Source organism: Haliaeetus albicilla, chromosome 14 (genome assembly GCF_947461875.1).
Source record: "Haliaeetus albicilla chromosome 14, bHalAlb1.1, whole genome shotgun sequence".
Taxonomy (NCBI): Eukaryota; Metazoa; Chordata; class Aves; order Accipitriformes; family Accipitridae; genus Haliaeetus; species Haliaeetus albicilla.
In genome coordinates, this window is record NC_091496.1 from 37,659,662 (window position 1) to 37,680,157 (window position 20,496).

Consider the following 20,496-nt stretch of genomic DNA (forward strand, 5'->3'; position numbering starts at 1 on the left):
AATATTTTCGATGGGATCTTGGCCGGCACCGAAAATATTTTCGACGGAAGCTCGGCCGGTGTCAAAAATATTTTCAACGGGAGCTCGGACGGCCCCGAAAATATTTTCGACGGAAGCTCGTCTGGCGTCAGAAATATTTTCGACGGGAGCTCGGACGGCCCCGAAAATATTTTCAACAGTACCTCGACCGGTGCCGAAAATATTTTCGACGGGACCGCGAACGGTGCCGAAAATATTTTCGACGGCATGTTGGCCGGTGCCAAAAATATTTTCGACGGGGGCCCAGCTGGCACCGAAAATATTTTCGACGGAGGCTCGGCTGGCATCCAAAATATTTTTTAACGGAAGCTCGGCCGGCGACAAAAATATTTTCGATGGGAGCTCGGACGGCCCCGAAAATATTTTCGACAGGACCTCGACCGGTGCCGAAAATATTTTCAAAGGCGGCTCAGCCGGCACCGAAAATATTTTAGACGGGAGCTCGGCCGGCACCAAAAATATTTTCGACGGCAGCTCAGCCGGCTGCGAAAATATTTTTGACGGGAGCTCGGCCAGCACCGAAAATATTTTCAATTGCAGCTCGGCCGGCACCGAAAATATTTTCGACGGCGTGTTGGCCGGTGCCAAAAATGTTTTCGACGGAGGCTCGGACGGCCCCGAAAATATTTTCGACGGAGTCTCAGCCGGCTCCGAAAATATTTTCGATGGAATCTTGGCCGGCGTCAAAAATATTTTCGACGGGAGCTCGGACGGCCCCGAAAAAATATTCGATGGGGTCTCGGCCGGCTCCGAAAATATTTTCAACGGGATCTCGGCCGGCACCGAAAATATTTTCGACGGGAGCTCGGCCGGCATCAAAAATATTTTCAACGGGAGCTCGGACGGCCCCGAAAATATTTTTGACAGTACCTCGACCGGTGTCGAAAATATTTTCGACGGGAGCTCGGCCGGCACCGAAAATATCTTCGACAGGATCTCGGCCGGCACCGAAAATATTTTCGACGGAAGCTCGTCTGGTGTCAGAAATATTTTTGACGGGAGCTCGGACGGCCCCGAAAATATTTTCGACAGTACCTCGACCGGTGCCGAAAATATTTTCGACGGGACCGCGAACGGCGCCGAAAATATTTTAGACGGGAGCTCGGCCGGCACCGAAAATATTTTTAACAGGGGCTTGGACGGCCCTGACAATATTTTCGACAGTACCTCGACCGGTGCCGAAAATATTTTCAATGGCGAATAGGCCGGCACCGAAAATATTTTAGACGGGAGCTCGGCCGGCACCGAAAATATTTTTGACAGTACCTTGACCGGTGGCGAAAATATTTTCGATGGCAGCTCAGCCGGCTCCGAAAATATTTTCGATTGGAGCTCGGCCGGCACTGAAAATATCTTCGACAGTATCTCGGCCGGCCCCGAAAATATTTTCGACAAGGTTCTGACCGGCACCGAAAATATTTTAGACGGGGGCCCGGCCGGCACCGAAAATATTTTTGTCGGTGTCTCATCTGGCACCGAAAATATTTTCGATGGAGGCTCGGCCGGTGGCTAAAATATTTTCGACGGGAGCTCGGCCGGTGCCTAAAATATTTTCGACGGGATCTCGGCCGGCACCGAAAATATCTTCGACAGGATCTCGGCCGGCACCGAAAATATTTTCGACGGGTTCTCGGCCGGCTCCGAAAATATTTTCGACAGGAGCTCGGCCGGCTCCGAAAATATTTTCGAGGGGAGCTCGGCCGGCACCGAAAATATTTTCAACGGGGGCTCGGCCGGCACCAAAAATATTTTCGACGGCGTGTTGGCCGGTGCCAAAATGTTTTCAACGGAGGCTCGGACGGCCCCGAAAATAGTTGCGACGGGAGCTCGGACGGCGCCGAAAATATTTTCGACAGGGTCTCGGCCGGCTCCGAAAATATTTTAGACGGGATATCGGCTGGCACCGAAAATATTTTCGACGGAAGCTCCGCCGGCTTCAAAAATATTTTCGATGGGAGCTCGGATGGCCCCGAAAATATTTTTGTCAGTACCTTGACCCGTGGCGAAAATATTTTCGACGGCAGCTCTGCCGGCTCCGAAAATATTTCAGACGGGAGCTCAGCCGGTTCCGAATATATTTTCAACGGGATCTCGGCTGGCACCGAAAATATTTTCGACGGAAGCTCGGCCGGCGTCAAAAATATTTTCGACGGGAGCTCGGACGGCCCCGAAAATATTTTCGAGAGGACCTCGACCGGTGGCGAAAATATTTTCGACAGGGTCTCGGCCGGCTCCGAAAATATTTTAGATGCGATATCAGCTGGCACCGAAAATATTTTCGACGGAAGCTCCGCCGGCGTCAAAAATATTTTCGATGGGAGCTCGGATGGCCCCGAAAATATTTTTGACAGTACCTTGACCCGTGGCGAAAATATTTTCGACGGCAGCTCTGCCGGCTCCGAAAATATTTCAGACGGGAGCTCAGCCGGTTCCGAAAATATTTTCAACGGGATCTCGGCCGGCACCGAAAATATTTTCGACGGAAGCTCGGCCGGCGTCAAAAATATTTTCGACGGGAGCTCGGACGGCCCCGAAAATATTTTCGAGAGGACCTCGACCGCTGGCGAAAATATTTTCGACAGCAGCTCAGCCGGCTCCGAAAATATATCGGACGGGAGTTCGGCCGGCTCCGAAAATATTTTCGATTGGAGCTCGGCCGGCACCGAAAATATTTTCAACGGGGGCTCGGCCGGCGTCAAAAATATTTTCGACGAGAGCTCGGACGGCCCCGAAAATATTTTCGACAGTACCTCGACCGGTGCTGAAAATATTTTCGACTGCGGCTCGGCCGGCACCAAAAATATTTTAGACGGGAGCTCGGCCGGCACCTAAAATATTTTCGACGGGAGCTCTGCCGGCTCCGAAAATATTTTCGATTCGAGCTCGGCCGGCACCGAAAATATTTTCAACGGGGGCTCGGCCAGCACCAAAATTATTTTCGACGGCGTGTTGGCCGGTGCCAAAATTTTTTCGACAGAGGGTCGGACGACCCCGAAAATATTTTCGACGGGGTCTCGGCCGGCACCGAAAATATTTTCGACGGAAGCTCAGCCGGCGTCAAAAATATTTTCGACGGGAACTCGGACGGCCCTGAAAATATTTTCGAGAGGACCTCGACCGGTGCCGAAAATATTTCCGATGGGAGCTCGGCCGGCACCGAAAATATTTTAGACGGGAGCTCGGCCAGCACCAAAAATATTTTCGACAGGGTCTCGGCCGGCACCGAAAATATTTTCGAGGGGAGCTCGGCCGGCACCGAAAATATTTTCAACGGGGGCTCGGCCGGCACCGAAAATATTTTCGACGGAAGCTCAGCCGGTGTCAAAAATATTTTCGATGGGAGCTCGGATGGCCCCGAAAATATTTTCGACATGGTTCTGACCGGCACCGAAAATATTTTAGACGGGGGCCCGGCCGGCACCGAAAATATTTTTGTCGGTGTCTCATCTGGCACCGAAAATATTTTCGATGGAGGCTCGGCTGGTGCCTAAAATATTTTCGACGGGAGCTCGGCCGGTGCCTAAAATATTTTCGACGGGATCTCGGCCGGCACCGAAAATATCTTTGACAGGATCTCGGCCGGCACCGAAAATATTTTCGACAGGGTCTCGGCCGGCTCCGAAAATATTTCAGACGGGAGCTCAGCCGGCTCCGAAAATATTTTCGACAGGGTCTCGGCCGGCACCGAAAATATTTTCGACGGGAGCTCGGCCGGCACCGAAAATATTTTTGACAGTACCTTGACCGGTGGCGAAAATATTTTCGACGGCAGCTCAGCCGGCTCAGAAAATATTTTAGACGGGAGCTCGGCCAGCACCGAAAATATTTTCGACGGGAGCTCGGCCGGCACCGAAAATATTTTCGACGGGAGCTCGGCCGGCACCGAAAATATTTTTGACAGTACCTTGACCGGTGGCGAAAATATTTTCGACGGCAGCTCAGCCGGCTCCAAAAATATTTTCGAATGGAGCTCGGCCAGCACCGAAAATATTTTCGACACGAGCTCGGCCGGCACCGAAAATATTTTCGACGGGAGCTCGGCCGGCACCGAAAATATTTCTGACAGTACCTTGACCGCTGGCGAAAATATTTTCGACGGCAGCTCAGCCGGCTCCGAAAATATTTTCGACGGAAGCTCGGCCGGCGTCAAAAATATTTTCGATGGGAGCTCGGATGGCCCCGAAAATATTTTCGACAGTACCTCGTCCGGTTCCGAAAATATTTTCAATGGGAGCTCGGCCGGCACAGAAAATATTTTAGACGGGAGCTCGGCCGGCACTGAGAATATTTTTGACAGTACCTCGACCGGTGCGGAAAATATTTTCGATTGCAGCTCGGCCGGCACCGAAAATATTTTCAACGGGGGCTCGGCCGGCACCAAAAATATTTTCGACGGCGTGTTGGCCGGTGCCAAAAATGTTTTCGACGGAGGCTCGGCCGGCACCGAAAATATTTTCGACGGGGTCTCGGCCGGCTCCGAAAATATTTTCGACGGAAGCTTGGCCGGCGTCAAAAATATTTTCGACGGGAGCTCGGATGGCCCCGAAAATATTTTCGACATGGTTCTGACCGGCTCCGAAAATATTTTAGACGGGGTCTTGGCCGGCTCCGAAAATATTTTCGACGGGACCGCGAACGGCGCCGAAAATATTTTAGACGGGAGCTCGGCCGGCACCGAAAATATTTTTAACGGGGGCTTGGACGGCCCCGACAATATTTTCGACAGTACCTCGACTGGTGCCGAAAATATTTTCGACGTCGTGTTGGCCGCTGCCAAAAATATTTTCGACGGCGTGTTGGCCGGTGCCAAAATGTTTTCGACGGAGGCAGAACGGCCCCGAAAATAGTTTCGACGGGACCTCGAAAGGCGCCAAAAATATTTTCGACGGGAGCTCGGCCGGTGCGTAAAATATTTTCGACGGCGGCTCGTCCGGCTCCGAAAATATTTTCGACGGGATCTTGGCCGGCACCGAAAATACTTTCGACGGAAGCTCGGCCGGCGTGAAAATATTTTCAACGTGAGCTTGGACGGCCCCGAAAATATTTTCAACAGTACCTCGACTGGTGCCGAAAATGTTTTCGACGGGGTCTCGGCCGGCACCGAAAATATTTTCAACAGTACCTCGACCGGTGCCGAAAATGTTTTCGACGGGGTCTCGGCCGGCACCGAAAATATTTTCGATGGAAGCTTTGCCGGCATCAAAAATATTTTCGACGGGAGCTTGGCCGGGCCCGAAAATATTTTCGAAAAGGTTCTGACCGGCACCGAAAATATTTTAGACGGGGGCCCGGCCGGCACCGAAAATATTTTCGACGGCGGCTCGGCCGGCTCCGACAATATTTTCGACGGGAGCTCGGCCGGCACCGAAAATATTTTCGACGGGAGCTCGGCTGGCACCAAAAATATTTTCGACGGGGGACCGCCTGGCACCGAAAATATTTTAGACGGGACTCAGCCGGCACCGAAAATATTTTCAACGGGATCTCGGCCGGCGTTGAAAATTTTTTCGACGGGGTCTCGGCTGGCGTCCAAAATATTTTCGACGGGAGCTCGGACGGCCCCGAAAATATTTTTGACAGTAGCTTCACCGGTGGCGAAAATATTTTCGACGGCAGCTCAGCCGGATCCGAAAATATTTTCGACGGGAGCTTGGCTGGCTCCGAAAATATTTTCGATTGGAGCTCGGCCGGCACCGAAAATATTTTCAACAGGGTCTCGGCTGGCACCAAAAATATTTTCAACGGCGTGTTGGTCGGTGCCAAAATGTTTTCGACGGAGACTCGGACGGCCCCGAAAATATTTTCGACGGGACCTCGAACGGCATCAAAAATATTTTCGACGGGAGCTCGGACGGCCCCGAAAATATTTTCGACAGGACCTCGACCGGTGCCGAAAATATTTTAGACGGGAGCTCGGCCGGCACCGAAAATATTTTAGACTGGAGCTCGGCCGGCACCGAAAATATTTTTAACAGGGGCTCGGCCGGCACCGAAAATATTTTCGACGGGGGCCCGGCCGGCACCGAAAATATTTTCGACGGCGGCTCGGCCGGCTCCGACAATATTTTCGACCGGAGCTCGGCGGGCACCGAAAATATTTTCGACGGGAGCTCGGCCGGCACCGAAAATATTTTAGACGGCGCATCGGCCGGCTCCGACAATATTTTCGACGGGACCTCGAATGGCACCAAAAATATTTTAGACGGGACTCAGCCGGCACCGAAAATATTTTCAACGGGATCTCGGCCGGCGTTGAAAATTTTTTCGACGGGGTCTCGGCCGGCGTCCAAAATATTTTCGATGGAGGCTCGGCCGGCCCCGAAAATATTTTCGACGGGGTCTCGGCCGGCTCCGAAAATATTTTCGACGGGGTCTCAGCCGGCACCGAAAATATTTTCGACGGCGTGTTGGACGATGCCAAAAATGTTTTCGACGGAGGCTCGGACAGCCCCGAAAATATTTTCGACGGGGTCTCGGCCGGCACCGAAAATATTTTCGACGGAAGCTTGGCCGGCGTCAAAAATATTTTCGACGGGAGCTCGGCCGGCCCCGAAAATATTTTCGACAAGGTTCTGACCGGCACCGAAAATATTTTAGACGGGGGCCCGGCCGGCACCGAAAATATTTTCGATGGGAGCTCGGCCGGCACCGAAAATATTTTTGACGGGAGCTCGGCCGGCACCAAAAATACTTTTGACAAGGTGCCGGCCGGCACCGAAAATAGTTTCGACGGCGGCTCGGCCGGCTCCGACAATATTTTCGACGGGAGCTCGGCCGGCACTGAAAATATTTTCGACGGGAGCTCGGACGGCCCCGAAAATATTTTCGACAGGACCTCGACCGGTGCCGAAAATATTTTAGACGGGAGCTCGGCCGGCACCGAAAATATTTTAGACTGGAGCTCGGCCGGCACCGAAAATATTTTTAACAGGGGCTCGGCCGGCACCGAAAATATTTTCGACGGGGGCCCGGCCGGCACCGAAAATATTTTCGACGGCGGCTCGGCCGGCTCCGACAATATTTTCGACCGGAGCTCGGCGGGCACCGAAAATATTTTCGACGGGAGCTCGGCCGGCACCGAAAATATTTTAGACGGCGCATCGGCCGGCTCCGACAATATTTTCGACGGGACCTCGAATGGCACCAAAAATATTTTAGACGGGACTCAGCCGGCACCGAAAATATTTTCAACGGGATCTCGGCCGGCGTTGAAAATTTTTTCGACGGGGTCTCGGCCGGTGTCCAAAATATTTTCGATGGAGGCTCGGCCGGCCCCGAAAATATTTTCGACGGGGTCTCGGCCGGCTCCGAAAATATTTTCGACGGGGTCTCAGCCGGCACCGAAAATATTTTCGACGGCGTGTTGGACGATGCCAAAAATGTTTTCGACGGAGGCTCGGACAGCCCCGAAAATATTTTCGACGGGGTCTCGGCCGGCACCGAAAATATTTTCGACGGAGGCTCGGACGGCCCCGAAAATATTTTCGACGGGAGCTCGGCCGGCCCCGAAAATATTTTCGACAAGGTTCTGACCGGCACCGAAAATATTTTAGACGGGGGCCCGGCCGGCACCGAAAATATTTTCGATGGAGGCTCTGCCGGTGCCTAAAATATTTTCGAAGGCAGCTCGGCCGGCACCGAAAATATTTTAGACGGGAGCTCGGCCGTCACCGAAAATATTTTTGACAGTACCTTGACCAGTGGCGAAAATATTTTCGACGGCAGCTCAGCCGGCTCCGAAAATATTTTCGATGGGAGCTCGGCCGGCACCGAAAATATTTTTGACGGGAGCTCGGCCGGCACCAAAAATACTTTTGACAAGGTGCCGGCCGGCACCGAAAATAGTTTCGACGGCGGCTCGGCCGGCTCCGACAATATTTTCGACGGGAGCTCGGCCGGCACTGAAAATATTTTCGACGGGAGCTTGGCCGGCACCAAAAATATTTTCGACGGGAGCTCGGCCGGTTCCGAAAATATTTTCGACGTGATCTCGGCTGGCACCGAAAATAATTTCGATGGAAGCTAGGCTGGCGTCAAAAATATTTTAGACGGGAGCTCGGATGGCCTCGAAAATATTTTTGACAGTACCTCGACCGGTGCCGAAAATATTTTCGACGACGTGTTGGCTGGTGCCAAAAACGTTTTCGACGGAGGCTCGGACGGCCCGTAAAATATTTTCGAAGGGGTCTCGGCCGGCACCGAAAATATTTTTGACGGAAGCTTGGACGGCCTCAAAAATATTTTCGACGGGAGCTCGGACGGCCCCGAAAATATTTTCGACAAGGTTCTGACCGGCACCGAAAATATTTTAGACGGGGGCCCGGCCAGCACCGAAAATATTTTCGTCGGTGTCTCATCCGGTACCGAAAATATCTTCGATGGAGGCTCGGCCGGTGCCTAAAATATTTTCGAAGGCGGCTCGGCCGGCTCCGAAAATATCTTCGACAGGATCTCGGCCGGCACCGAAAATATTTTCGACGGAAGCTCGTCCGGCGTCAGAAATATTTTCGACGGGACCACGAACGGCGCCTAAAATATTTTCGACGGAAGCTCCACTGGCATCAAAAATATTTTCGACGGGAGCTCGGATGGCCCCGAAAATATTTTCGACAGGACCTCGAGCGGTGCCGAAAATATTTTCGACAGTAACTCGACCGGTGCCGAAAATATTTTCGACGGGACCTCGGCCGGCAGCGAAAATATTTTTGAAAATACCTTGACCGGTGCGGAAAATATTTTCGACGGCGGCTCAGCCGGCTCCGAAAATATTTTTGACGGGAGCTCGGCCGGCTCCGAAAATATTTTCGATTGCAGCTCGGCCGGCACCGAAAAGATTTTCAACGGGGGCTCGGCCGGCACCAAAAATATTTTCGACGGCGTGTTGGCCGGTGCCAAAAATGTTTTCGACGGAGGCTCGGAGGGCTCCGAAAATATATTCGATGGGGACTCGGCCGGCTCCGAAAATATTTTCAATGGGATCTCGGCCGGCGCCGAAAATATTTTCGACGGAAGCTCCACCGGCGTCAAAAATATTTTCGAAGGGAGCTCGGCCAGCACCGAAGATATTTTAGACGGGAGCTCAGCCGGCACCGAAAATATTTTTAACAGCGGCTCGGACGGCCCCGAAAATATTTTCGACAGTACCTCGACTGGTTCCGAAAATATTTTCGACGGCGCCTCGGCCGGCACCGAAAATATTTTAGACGGGAGCTCGGCCGGCACCGAAAATATGTTTGACAGTACCTTGACCGGTGGCGAAAATATTTTCGTCGGCAGCTCAGCCGGCTCCGAAAATATTTTCGACGGGAGCTTGGCCGGCTGCGAAATTATTTTCGATTGGAGCTCGGCCGGCACCGAAAATATTTTCGACGGCGTGTTGGCCAGTGCCAAAAATGTTTTCGACGGAGGCTCGGACGGCCCCGAAAATATTTTCGACGGGAGCTCGGCCGGCCCCGAAAATATTTTCGACAAGGTTCTGACCGGCACCGAAAATATTTTCGACGGCAGCTCAGCCGGCTCCGAAAATATTTTCGACCGGAGCTCGGCCGGCTCCGAAAATATTTTCGACACTACCTTGACTGGTGCCGAAAATATTTACGACGGGAGCTCGGCCGGCACCGAAAATATCTTTGACAGTATTTCGGCCGGCACTGAAAATATTTTCCACGGAAGCTCGTCTGGCGTCAGAAATATTTTTGACGGGAGCTCGGCAGTCACCGAAAATATTTTCAACAGTACCTCGACCGGTGCCGAAAATATTTTCGACGGGAGCTCGGCCGGCGTCGAAAATATTTTCGAGGGGAGCTCGTACGGCACCGAAAATATTTTAGACGGGAGCTCGGCCGGCACCGAAAATATTTTCAACGGGGGCTCGGCCGCCACCAAAAATATTTTCGACGGCGTGTTGGCCGGTGCCAAAAATGTTTTTGACGGAGGCTCTGAGGGCCCCGAAAATATATTCGACGGGGTCTCGGCCGGCACCGAAAATAGTTTCGACGGCATCTCGGCCGGCTCCGTCAATATTTTCGACGGGAGCTCGGCCGGCGTCAAAAATATTTTCGAGGGGAGCTCGTACGGCACCGAAAATATTTTAGACGGGAGCTCGGCCGGCAGCGAAAATATTTTCGACAGTACCTCGACCGGTGCCGAAAATATTTTCGACGGCGGCTCAGCCGGCTCCGACAATATTTTAGACGGGAGCTCGGCCGGCTCCGAAAATATTTTCGATTGCAGCTCGGCCGGCACCGAAAATATTTTCAACGGGGGCTCGGCCGGCACCAAAAATATTTTCAACGGCGTGTTGGCCGGTGCCAAAATGTTTTTGACGGAGGCAGGACGGCCCCGAAAATAGTTTCGACGGGACCTCGAACGGCGCCGAAAATATTTTCGACGGGAGCTCGGCCGGCTCCGAAAATATTTTCGATTGGAGCTCGGCCGGCACCGAAAATATTTTCAACGGGGGCTCGGCCGGCACCAAAAATATTTTCAACGGCGTGTTGGCCGGTGCCAAAATGTTTTTGACGGAGGCAGGACGGCCCCGAAAATAGTTTCGACGGGACCTCGAACGGCGCCGAAAATATTTTCGACGGGAGCTCGGCCGGCACCGAAAATATTTTCGACGACGGTTCGGCTGGCGTCAAAAATATTTTCGACGGGAGCTCGGACGGCCCCGAAAATATTTTCGACAGTACCTCGACCGGAGCCGAAAATATTTTCGACGGGACCGCGAACGGCGCCGAAAATATTTTCGACGTCGTGTTGGCCGCTGCCAAAAATATTTTCGACGGCGTGTTGGCCGGTGCCAAAATGTTTTCGACGGAGGCAGAACGGCCCCGAAAATAGTTTCGACGGGACCTCGAAAGGCGCCAAAAATATTTTCGACGGGAGCTCGGCCGGTGCGTAAAATATTTTCGACGGCGGCTCGTCCGGCTCCGAAAATATTTTCGACGGGATCTTGGCCGGCACCGAAAATACTTTCGACGGAAGCTCGGCCGGCGTGAAAATATTTTCAACGTGAGCTTGGACGGCCCCGAAAATATTTTCAACAGTACCTCGACTGGTGCCGAAAATGTTTTCGACGGGGTCTCGGCCGGCACCGAAAATATTTTCAACAGTACCTCGACCGGTGCCGAAAATGTTTTCGACGGGGTCTCGGCCGGCACCGAAAATATTTTCGATGGAAGCTTTGCCGGCATCAAAAATATTTTCGACGGGAGCTTGGCCGGGCCCGAAAATATTTTCGAAAAGGTTCTGACCGGCACCGAAAATATTTTAGACGGGGGCCCGGCCGGCACCGAAAATATTTTCGACGGCGGCTCGGCCGGCTCCGACAATATTTTCGACGGGAGCTCGGCCGGCACCGAAAATATTTTCGACGGGAGCTCGGCTGGCACCAAAAATATTTTCGACGGGGGACCGCCTGGCACCGAAAATATTTTAGACGGGACTCAGCCGGCACCGAAAATATTTTCAACGGGATCTCGGCCGGCGTTGAAAATTTTTTCGACGGGGTCTCGGCTGGCGTCCAAAATATTTTCGACGGGAGCTCGGACGGCCCCGAAAATATTTTTGACAGTAGCTTCACCGGTGGCGAAAATATTTTCGACGGCAGCTCAGCCGGATCCGAAAATATTTTCGACGGGAGCTTGGCTGGCTCCGAAAATATTTTCGATTGGAGCTCGGCCGGCACCGAAAATATTTTCAACAGGGTCTCGGCTGGCACCAAAAATATTTTCAACGGCGTGTTGGTCGGTGCCAAAATGTTTTCGACGGAGACTCGGACGGCCCCGAAAATATTTTCGACGGGACCTCGAACGGCATCAAAAATATTTTCGACGGGAGCTCGGACGGCCCCGAAAATATTTTCGACAGGACCTCGACCGGTGCCGAAAATATTTTAGACGGGAGCTCGGCCGGCACCGAAAATATTTTAGACTGGAGCTCGGCCGGCACCGAAAATATTTTTAACAGGGGCTCGGCCGGCACCGAAAATATTTTCGACGGGGGCCCGGCCGGCACCGAAAATATTTTCGACGGCGGCTCGGCCGGCTCCGACAATATTTTCGACCGGAGCTCGGCGGGCACCGAAAATATTTTCGACGGGAGCTCGGCCGGCACCGAAAATATTTTAGACGGCGCATCGGCCGGCTCCGACAATATTTTCGACGGGACCTCGAATGGCACCAAAAATATTTTAGACGGGACTCAGCCGGCACCGAAAATATTTTCAACGGGATCTCGGCCGGCGTTGAAAATTTTTTCGACGGGGTCTCGGCCGGCGTCCAAAATATTTTCGATGGAGGCTCGGCCGGCCCCGAAAATATTTTCGACGGGGTCTCGGCCGGCTCCGAAAATATTTTCGACGGGGTCTCAGCCGGCACCGAAAATATTTTCGACGGCGTGTTGGACGATGCCAAAAATGTTTTCGACGGAGGCTCGGACAGCCCCGAAAATATTTTCGACGGGGTCTCGGCCGGCACCGAAAATATTTTCGACGGAAGCTTGGCCGGCGTCAAAAATATTTTCGACGGGAGCTCGGCCGGCCCCGAAAATATTTTCGACAAGGTTCTGACCGGCACCGAAAATATTTTAGACGGGGGCCCGGCCGGCACCGAAAATATTTTCGATGGGAGCTCGGCCGGCACCGAAAATATTTTTGACGGGAGCTCGGCCGGCACCAAAAATACTTTTGACAAGGTGCCGGCCGGCACCGAAAATAGTTTCGACGGCGGCTCGGCCGGCTCCGACAATATTTTCGACGGGAGCTCGGCCGGCACTGAAAATATTTTCGACGGGAGCTCGGACGGCCCCGAAAATATTTTCGACAGGACCTCGACCGGTGCCGAAAATATTTTAGACGGGAGCTCGGCCGGCACCGAAAATATTTTAGACTGGAGCTCGGCCGGCACCGAAAATATTTTTAACAGGGGCTCGGCCGGCACCGAAAATATTTTCGACGGGGGCCCGGCCGGCACCGAAAATATTTTCGACGGCGGCTCGGCCGGCTCCGACAATATTTTCGACCGGAGCTCGGCGGGCACCGAAAATATTTTCGACGGGAGCTCGGCCGGCACCGAAAATATTTTAGACGGCGCATCGGCCGGCTCCGACAATATTTTCGACGGGACCTCGAATGGCACCAAAAATATTTTAGACGGGACTCAGCCGGCACCGAAAATATTTTCAACGGGATCTCGGCCGGCGTTGAAAATTTTTTCGACGGGGTCTCGGCCGGTGTCCAAAATATTTTCGATGGAGGCTCGGCCGGCCCCGAAAATATTTTCGACGGGGTCTCGGCCGGCTCCGAAAATATTTTCGACGGGGTCTCAGCCGGCACCGAAAATATTTTCGACGGCGTGTTGGACGATGCCAAAAATGTTTTCGACGGAGGCTCGGACAGCCCCGAAAATATTTTCGACGGGGTCTCGGCCGGCACCGAAAATATTTTCGACGGAGGCTCGGACGGCCCCGAAAATATTTTCGACGGGAGCTCGGCCGGCCCCGAAAATATTTTCGACAAGGTTCTGACCGGCACCGAAAATATTTTAGACGGGGGCCCGGCCGGCACCGAAAATATTTTCGATGGAGGCTCTGCCGGTGCCTAAAATATTTTCGAAGGCAGCTCGGCCGGCACCGAAAATATTTTAGACGGGAGCTCGGCCGTCACCGAAAATATTTTTGACAGTACCTTGACCAGTGGCGAAAATATTTTCGACGGCAGCTCAGCCGGCTCCGAAAATATTTTCGATGGGAGCTCGGCCGGCACCGAAAATATTTTTGACGGGAGCTCGGCCGGCACCAAAAATACTTTTGACAAGGTGCCGGCCGGCACCGAAAATAGTTTCGACGGCGGCTCGGCCGGCTCCGACAATATTTTCGACGGGAGCTCGGCCGGCACTGAAAATATTTTCGACGGGAGCTTGGCCGGCACCAAAAATATTTTCGACGGGAGCTCGGCCGGTTCCGAAAATATTTTCGACGTGATCTCGGCTGGCACCGAAAATAATTTCGATGGAAGCTAGGCTGGCGTCAAAAATATTTTAGACGGGAGCTCGGATGGCCTCGAAAATATTTTTGACAGTACCTCGACCGGTGCCGAAAATATTTTCGACGACGTGTTGGCTGGTGCCAAAAACGTTTTCGACGGAGGCTCGGACGGCCCGTAAAATATTTTCGAAGGGGTCTCGGCCGGCACCGAAAATATTTTCGATGGGAGCTCGGCCGGCACCGAAAATATTTTTGACGGGAGCTCGGCCGGCACCAAAAATACTTTTGACAAGGTGCCGGCCGGCACCGAAAATATTTTAGACGGGGGCCCGGCCAGCACCGAAAATATTTTCGTCGGTGTCTCATCCGGTACCGAAAATATCTTCGATGGAGGCTCGGCCGGTGCCTAAAATATTTTCGAAGGCGGCTCGGCCGGCTCCGAAAATATCTTCGACAGGATCTCGGCCGGCACCGAAAATATTTTCGACGGAAGCTCGTCCGGCGTCAGAAATATTTTCGACGGGACCACGAACGGCGCCTAAAATATTTTCGACGGAAGCTCCACTGGCATCAAAAATATTTTCGACGGGAGCTCGGATGGCCCCGAAAATATTTTCGACAGGACCTCGAGCGGTGCCGAAAATATTTTCGACAGTAACTCGACCGGTGCCGAAAATATTTTCGACGGGACCTCGGCCGGCAGCGAAAATATTTTTGAAAATACCTTGACCGGTGCGGAAAATATTTTCGACGGCGGCTCAGCCGGCTCCGAAAATATTTTTGACGGGAGCTCGGCCGGCTCCGAAAATATTTTCGATTGCAGCTCGGCCGGCACCGAAAAGATTTTCAACGGGGGCTCGGCCGGCACCAAAAATATTTTCGACGGCGTGTTGGCCGGTGCCAAAAATGTTTTCGACGGAGGCTCGGAGGGCTCCGAAAATATATTCGATGGGGACTCGGCCGGCTCCGAAAATATTTTCAATGGGATCTCGGCCGGCGCCGAAAATATTTTCGACGGAAGCTCCACCGGCGTCAAAAATATTTTCGAAGGGAGCTCGGCCAGCACCGAAGATATTTTAGACGGGAGCTCAGCCGGCACCGAAAATATTTTTAACAGCGGCTCGGACGGCCCCGAAAATATTTTCGACAGTACCTCGACTGGTTCCGAAAATATTTTCGACGGCGCCTCGGCCGGCACCGAAAATATTTTAGACGGGAGCTCGGCCGGCACCGAAAATATGTTTGACAGTACCTTGACCGGTGGCGAAAATATTTTCGTCGGCAGCTCAGCCGGCTCCGAAAATATTTTCGACGGGAGCTTGGCCGGCTGCGAAATTATTTTCGATTGGAGCTCGGCCGGCACCGAAAATATTTTCGACGGCGTGTTGGCCAGTGCCAAAAATGTTTTCGACGGAGGCTCGGACGGCCCCGAAAATATTTTCGACGGGAGCTCGGCCGGCCCCGAAAATATTTTCGACAAGGTTCTGACCGGCACCGAAAATATTTTCGACGGCAGCTCAGCCGGCTCCGAAAATATTTTCGACCGGAGCTCGGCCGGCTCCGAAAATATTTTCGACACTACCTTGACTGGTGCCGAAAATATTTACGACGGGAGCTCGGCCGGCACCGAAAATATCTTTGACAGTATTTCGGCCGGCACTGAAAATATTTTCCACGGAAGCTCGTCTGGCGTCAGAAATATTTTTGACGGGAGCTCGGCAGTCACCGAAAATATTTTCAACAGTACCTCGACTGGTGCCGAAAATATTTTCGACGGGAGCTCGGCCGGCGTCGAAAATATTTTCGAGGGGAGCTCGTACGGCACCGAAAATATTTTAGACGGGAGCTCGGCCGGCACCGAAAATATTTTCAACGGGGGCTCGGCCGCCACCAAAAATATTTTCGACGGCGTGTTGGCCGGTGCCAAAAATGTTTTTGACGGAGGCTCTGAGGGCCCCGAAAATATATTCGACGGGGTCTCGGCCGGCACCGAAAATAGTTTCGACGGCATCTCGGCCGGCTCCGTCAATATTTTCGACGGGAGCTCGGCCGGCGTCAAAAATATTTTCGAGGGGAGCTCGTACGGCACCGAAAATATTTTAGACGGGAGCTCGGCCGGCAGCGAAAATATTTTCGACAGTACCTCGACCGGTGCCGAAAATATTTTCGACGGCGGCTCAGCCGGCTCCGACAATATTTTAGACGGGAGCTCGGCCGGCTCCGAAAATATTTTCGATTGCAGCTCGGCCGGCACCGAAAATATTTTCAACGGGGGCTCGGCCGGCACCAAAAATATTTTCAACGGCGTGTTGGCCGGTGCCAAAATGTTTTTGACGGAGGCAGGACGGCCCCGAAAATAGTTTCGACGGGACCTCGAACGGCGCCGAAAATATTTTCGACGGGAGCTCGGCCGGCTCCGAAAATATTTTCGATTGGAGCTCGGCCGGCACCGAAAATATTTTCAACGGGGGCTCGGCCGGCACCAAAAATATTTTCAACGGCGTGTTGGCCGGTGCCAAAATGTTTTTGACGGAGGCAGGACGGCCCCGAAAATAGTTTCGACGGGACCTCGAACGGCGCCGAAAATATTTTCGACGGGAGCTCGGCCGGCACCGAAAATATTTTCGACGACGGTTCGGCTGGCGTCAAAAATATTTTCGACGGGAGCTCGGACGGCCCCGAAAATATTTTCGACAGTACCTCGACCGGAGCCGAAAATATTTTCGACGGGACCGCGAACGGCGCCGAAAATATTTTCGACGTCGTGTTGGCCGCTGCCAAAAATATTTTCGACGGCGTGTTGGCCGGTGCCAAAATGTTTTCGACGGAGGCAGAACGGCCCCGAAAATAGTTTCGACGGGACCTCGAAAGGCGCCAAAAATATTTTCGACGGGAGCTCGGCCGGTGCGTAAAATATTTTCGACGGCGGCTCGTCCGGCTCCGAAAATATTTTCGACGGGATCTTGGCCGGCACCGAAAATACTTTCGACGGAAGCTCGGCCGGCGTGAAAATATTTTCAACGTGAGCTTGGACGGCCCCGAAAATATTTTCAACAGTACCTCGACTGGTGCCGAAAATGTTTTCGACGGGGTCTCGGCCGGCACCGAAAATATTTTCAACAGTACCTCGACCGGTGCCGAAAATGTTTTCGACGGGGTCTCGGCCGGCACCGAAAATATTTTCGATGGAAGCTTTGCCGGCATCAAAAATATTTTCGACGGGAGCTTGGCCGGGCCCGAAAATATTTTCGAAAAGGTTCTGACCGGCACCGAAAATATTTTAGACGGGGGCCCGGCCGGCACCGAAAATATTTTCGACGGCGGCTCGGCCGGCTCCGACAATATTTTCGACGGGAGCTCGGCCGGCACCGAAAATATTTTCGACGGGAGCTCGGCTGGCACCAAAAATATTTTCGACGGGGGACCGCCTGGCACCGAAAATATTTTAGACGGGACTCAGCCGGCACCGAAAATATTTTCAACGGGATCTCGGCCGGCGTTGAAAATTTTTTCGACGGGGTCTCGGCTGGCGTCCAAAATATTTTCGACGGGAGCTCGGACGGCCCCGAAAATATTTTTGACAGTAGCTTCACCGGTGGCGAAAATATTTTCGACGGCAGCTCAGCCGGATCCGAAAATATTTTCGACGGGAGCTTGGCTGGCTCCGAAAATATTTTCGATTGGAGCTCGGCCGGCACCGAAAATATTTTCAACAGGGTCTCGGCTGGCACCAAAAATATTTTCAACGGCGTGTTGGTCGGTGCCAAAATGTTTTCGACGGAGACTCGGACGGCCCCGAAAATATTTTCGACGGGACCTCGAACGGCATCAAAAATATTTTCGACGGGAGCTCGGACGGCCCCGAAAATATTTTCGACAGGACCTCGACCGGTGCCGAAAATATTTTAGACGGGAGCTCGGCCGGCACCGAAAATATTTTAGACTGGAGCTCGGCCGGCACCGAAAATATTTTTAACAGGGGCTCGGCCGGCACCGAAAATATTTTCGACGGGGGCCCGGCCGGCACCGAAAATATTTTCGACGGCGGCTCGGCCGGCTCCGACAATATTTTCGACCGGAGCTCGGCGGGCACCGAAAATATTTTCGACGGGAGCTCGGCCGGCACCGAAAATATTTTAGACGGCGCATCGGCCGGCTCCGACAATATTTTCGACGGGACCTCGAATGGCACCAAAAATATTTTAGACGGGACTCAGCCGGCACCGAAAATATTTTCAACGGGATCTCGGCCGGCGTTGAAAATTTTTTCGACGGGGTCTCGGCCGGCGTCCAAAATATTTTCGATGGAGGCTCGGCCGGCCCCGAAAATATTTTCGACGGGGTCTCGGCCGGCTCCGAAAATATTTTCGACGGGGTCTCAGCCGGCACCGAAAATATTTTCGACGGCGTGTTGGACGATGCCAAAAATGTTTTCGACGGAGGCTCGGACAGCCCCGAAAATATTTTCGACGGGGTCTCGGCCGGCACCGAAAATATTTTCGACGGAAGCTTGGCCGGCGTCAAAAATATTTTCGACGGGAGCTCGGCCGGCCCCGAAAATATTTTCGACAAGGTTCTGACCGGCACCGAAAATATTTTAGACGGGGGCCCGGCCGGCACCGAAAATATTTTCGATGGGAGCTCGGCCGGCACCGAAAATATTTTTGACGGGAGCTCGGCCGGCACCAAAAATACTTTTGACAAGGTGCCGGCCGGCACCGAAAATAGTTTCGACGGCGGCTCGGCCGGCTCCGACAATATTTTCGACGGGAGCTCGGCCGGCACTGAAAATATTTTCGACGGGAGCTCGGACGGCCCCGAAAATATTTTCGACAGGACCTCGACCGGTGCCGAAAATATTTTAGACGGGAGCTCGGCCGGCACCGAAAATATTTTAGACTGGAGCTCGGCCGGCACCGAAAATATTTTTAACAGGGGCTCGGCCGGCACCGAAAATATTTTCGACGGGGGCCCGGCCGGCACCGAAAATATTTTCGACGGCGGCTCGGCCGGCTCCGACAATATTTTCGACCGGAGCTCGGCGGGCACCGAAAATATTTTCGACGGGAGCTCGGCCGGCACCGAAAATATTTTAGACGGCGCATCGGCCGGCTCCGACAATATTTTCGACGGGACCTCGAATGGCACCAAAAATATTTTAGACGGGACTCAGCCGGCACCGAAAATATTTTCAACGGGATCTCGGCCGGCGTTGAAAATTTTTTCGACGGGGTCTCGGCCGGTGTCCAAAATATTTTCGATGGAGGCTCGGCCGGCCCCGAAAATATTTTCGACGGGGTCTCGGCCGGCTCCGAAAATATTTTCGACGGGGTCTCAGCCGGCACCGAAAATATTTTCGACGGCGTGTTGGACGATGCCAAAAATGTTTTCGACGGAGGCTCGGACAGCCCCGAAAATATTTTCGACGGGGTCTCGGCCGGCACCGAAAATATTTTCGACGGAGGCTCGGACGGCCCCGAAAATATTTTCGACGGGAGCTCGGCCGGCCCCGAAAATATTTTCGACAAGGTTCTGACCGGCACCGAAAATATTTTAGACGGGGGCCCGGCCGGCACCGAAAATATTTTCGATGGAGGCTCTGCCGGTGCCTAAAATATTTTCGAAGGCAGCTCGGCCGGCACCGAAAATATTTTAGACGGGAGCTCGGCCGTCACCGAAAATATTTTTGACAGTACCTTGACCAGTGGCGAAAATATTTTCGACGGCAGCTCAGCCGGCTCCGAAAATATTTTCGATGGGAGCTCGGCCGGCACCGAAAATATTTTTGACGGGAGCTCGGCCGGCACCAAAAATACTTTTGACAAGGTGCCGGCCGGCACCGAAAATAGTTTCGACGGCGGCTCGGCCGGCTCCGACAATATTTTCGACGGGAGCTCGGCCGGCACTGAAAATATTTTCGACGGGAGCTTGGCCGGCACCAAAAATATTTTCGACGGGAGCTCGGCCGGTTCCGAAAATATTTTCGACGTGATCTCGGCTGGCACCGAAAATAATTTCGATGGAAGCTAGGCTGGCGTCAAAAATATTTTAGACGGGAGCTCGGATGGCCTCGAAAATATTTTTGACAGTACCTCGACCGGTGGCGAAAATATTTTCGACGGCGGCTCGGCTGGCACCGAAAATATTTTAGACGGGAGATCGGCCGGCACCGAAAATATTTTTGACAGTACCTTGACCGGTGGCGAAAATATTTTCGACGGCAGCTCAGCCGGCTCCGAAAATATTTTCGACGGGAGCTCGGCCGGCTCCGAAAATATTTTCGATTGCAGCTCAGCCGGCACCGAAAATATTTTCAACGGGGGCTCGGCCGGCACCGAACATATTTTCGACGGCATGTTGGCCGGTGCCAACATGTTTTCGACGGAGGCTCGGACAGCCCCAAAAATAGTTTCGATGGGACCTCGAACGGCGCCGAAAATATTTTCGACGGGAGCTCAGCCGGCCCTGAAA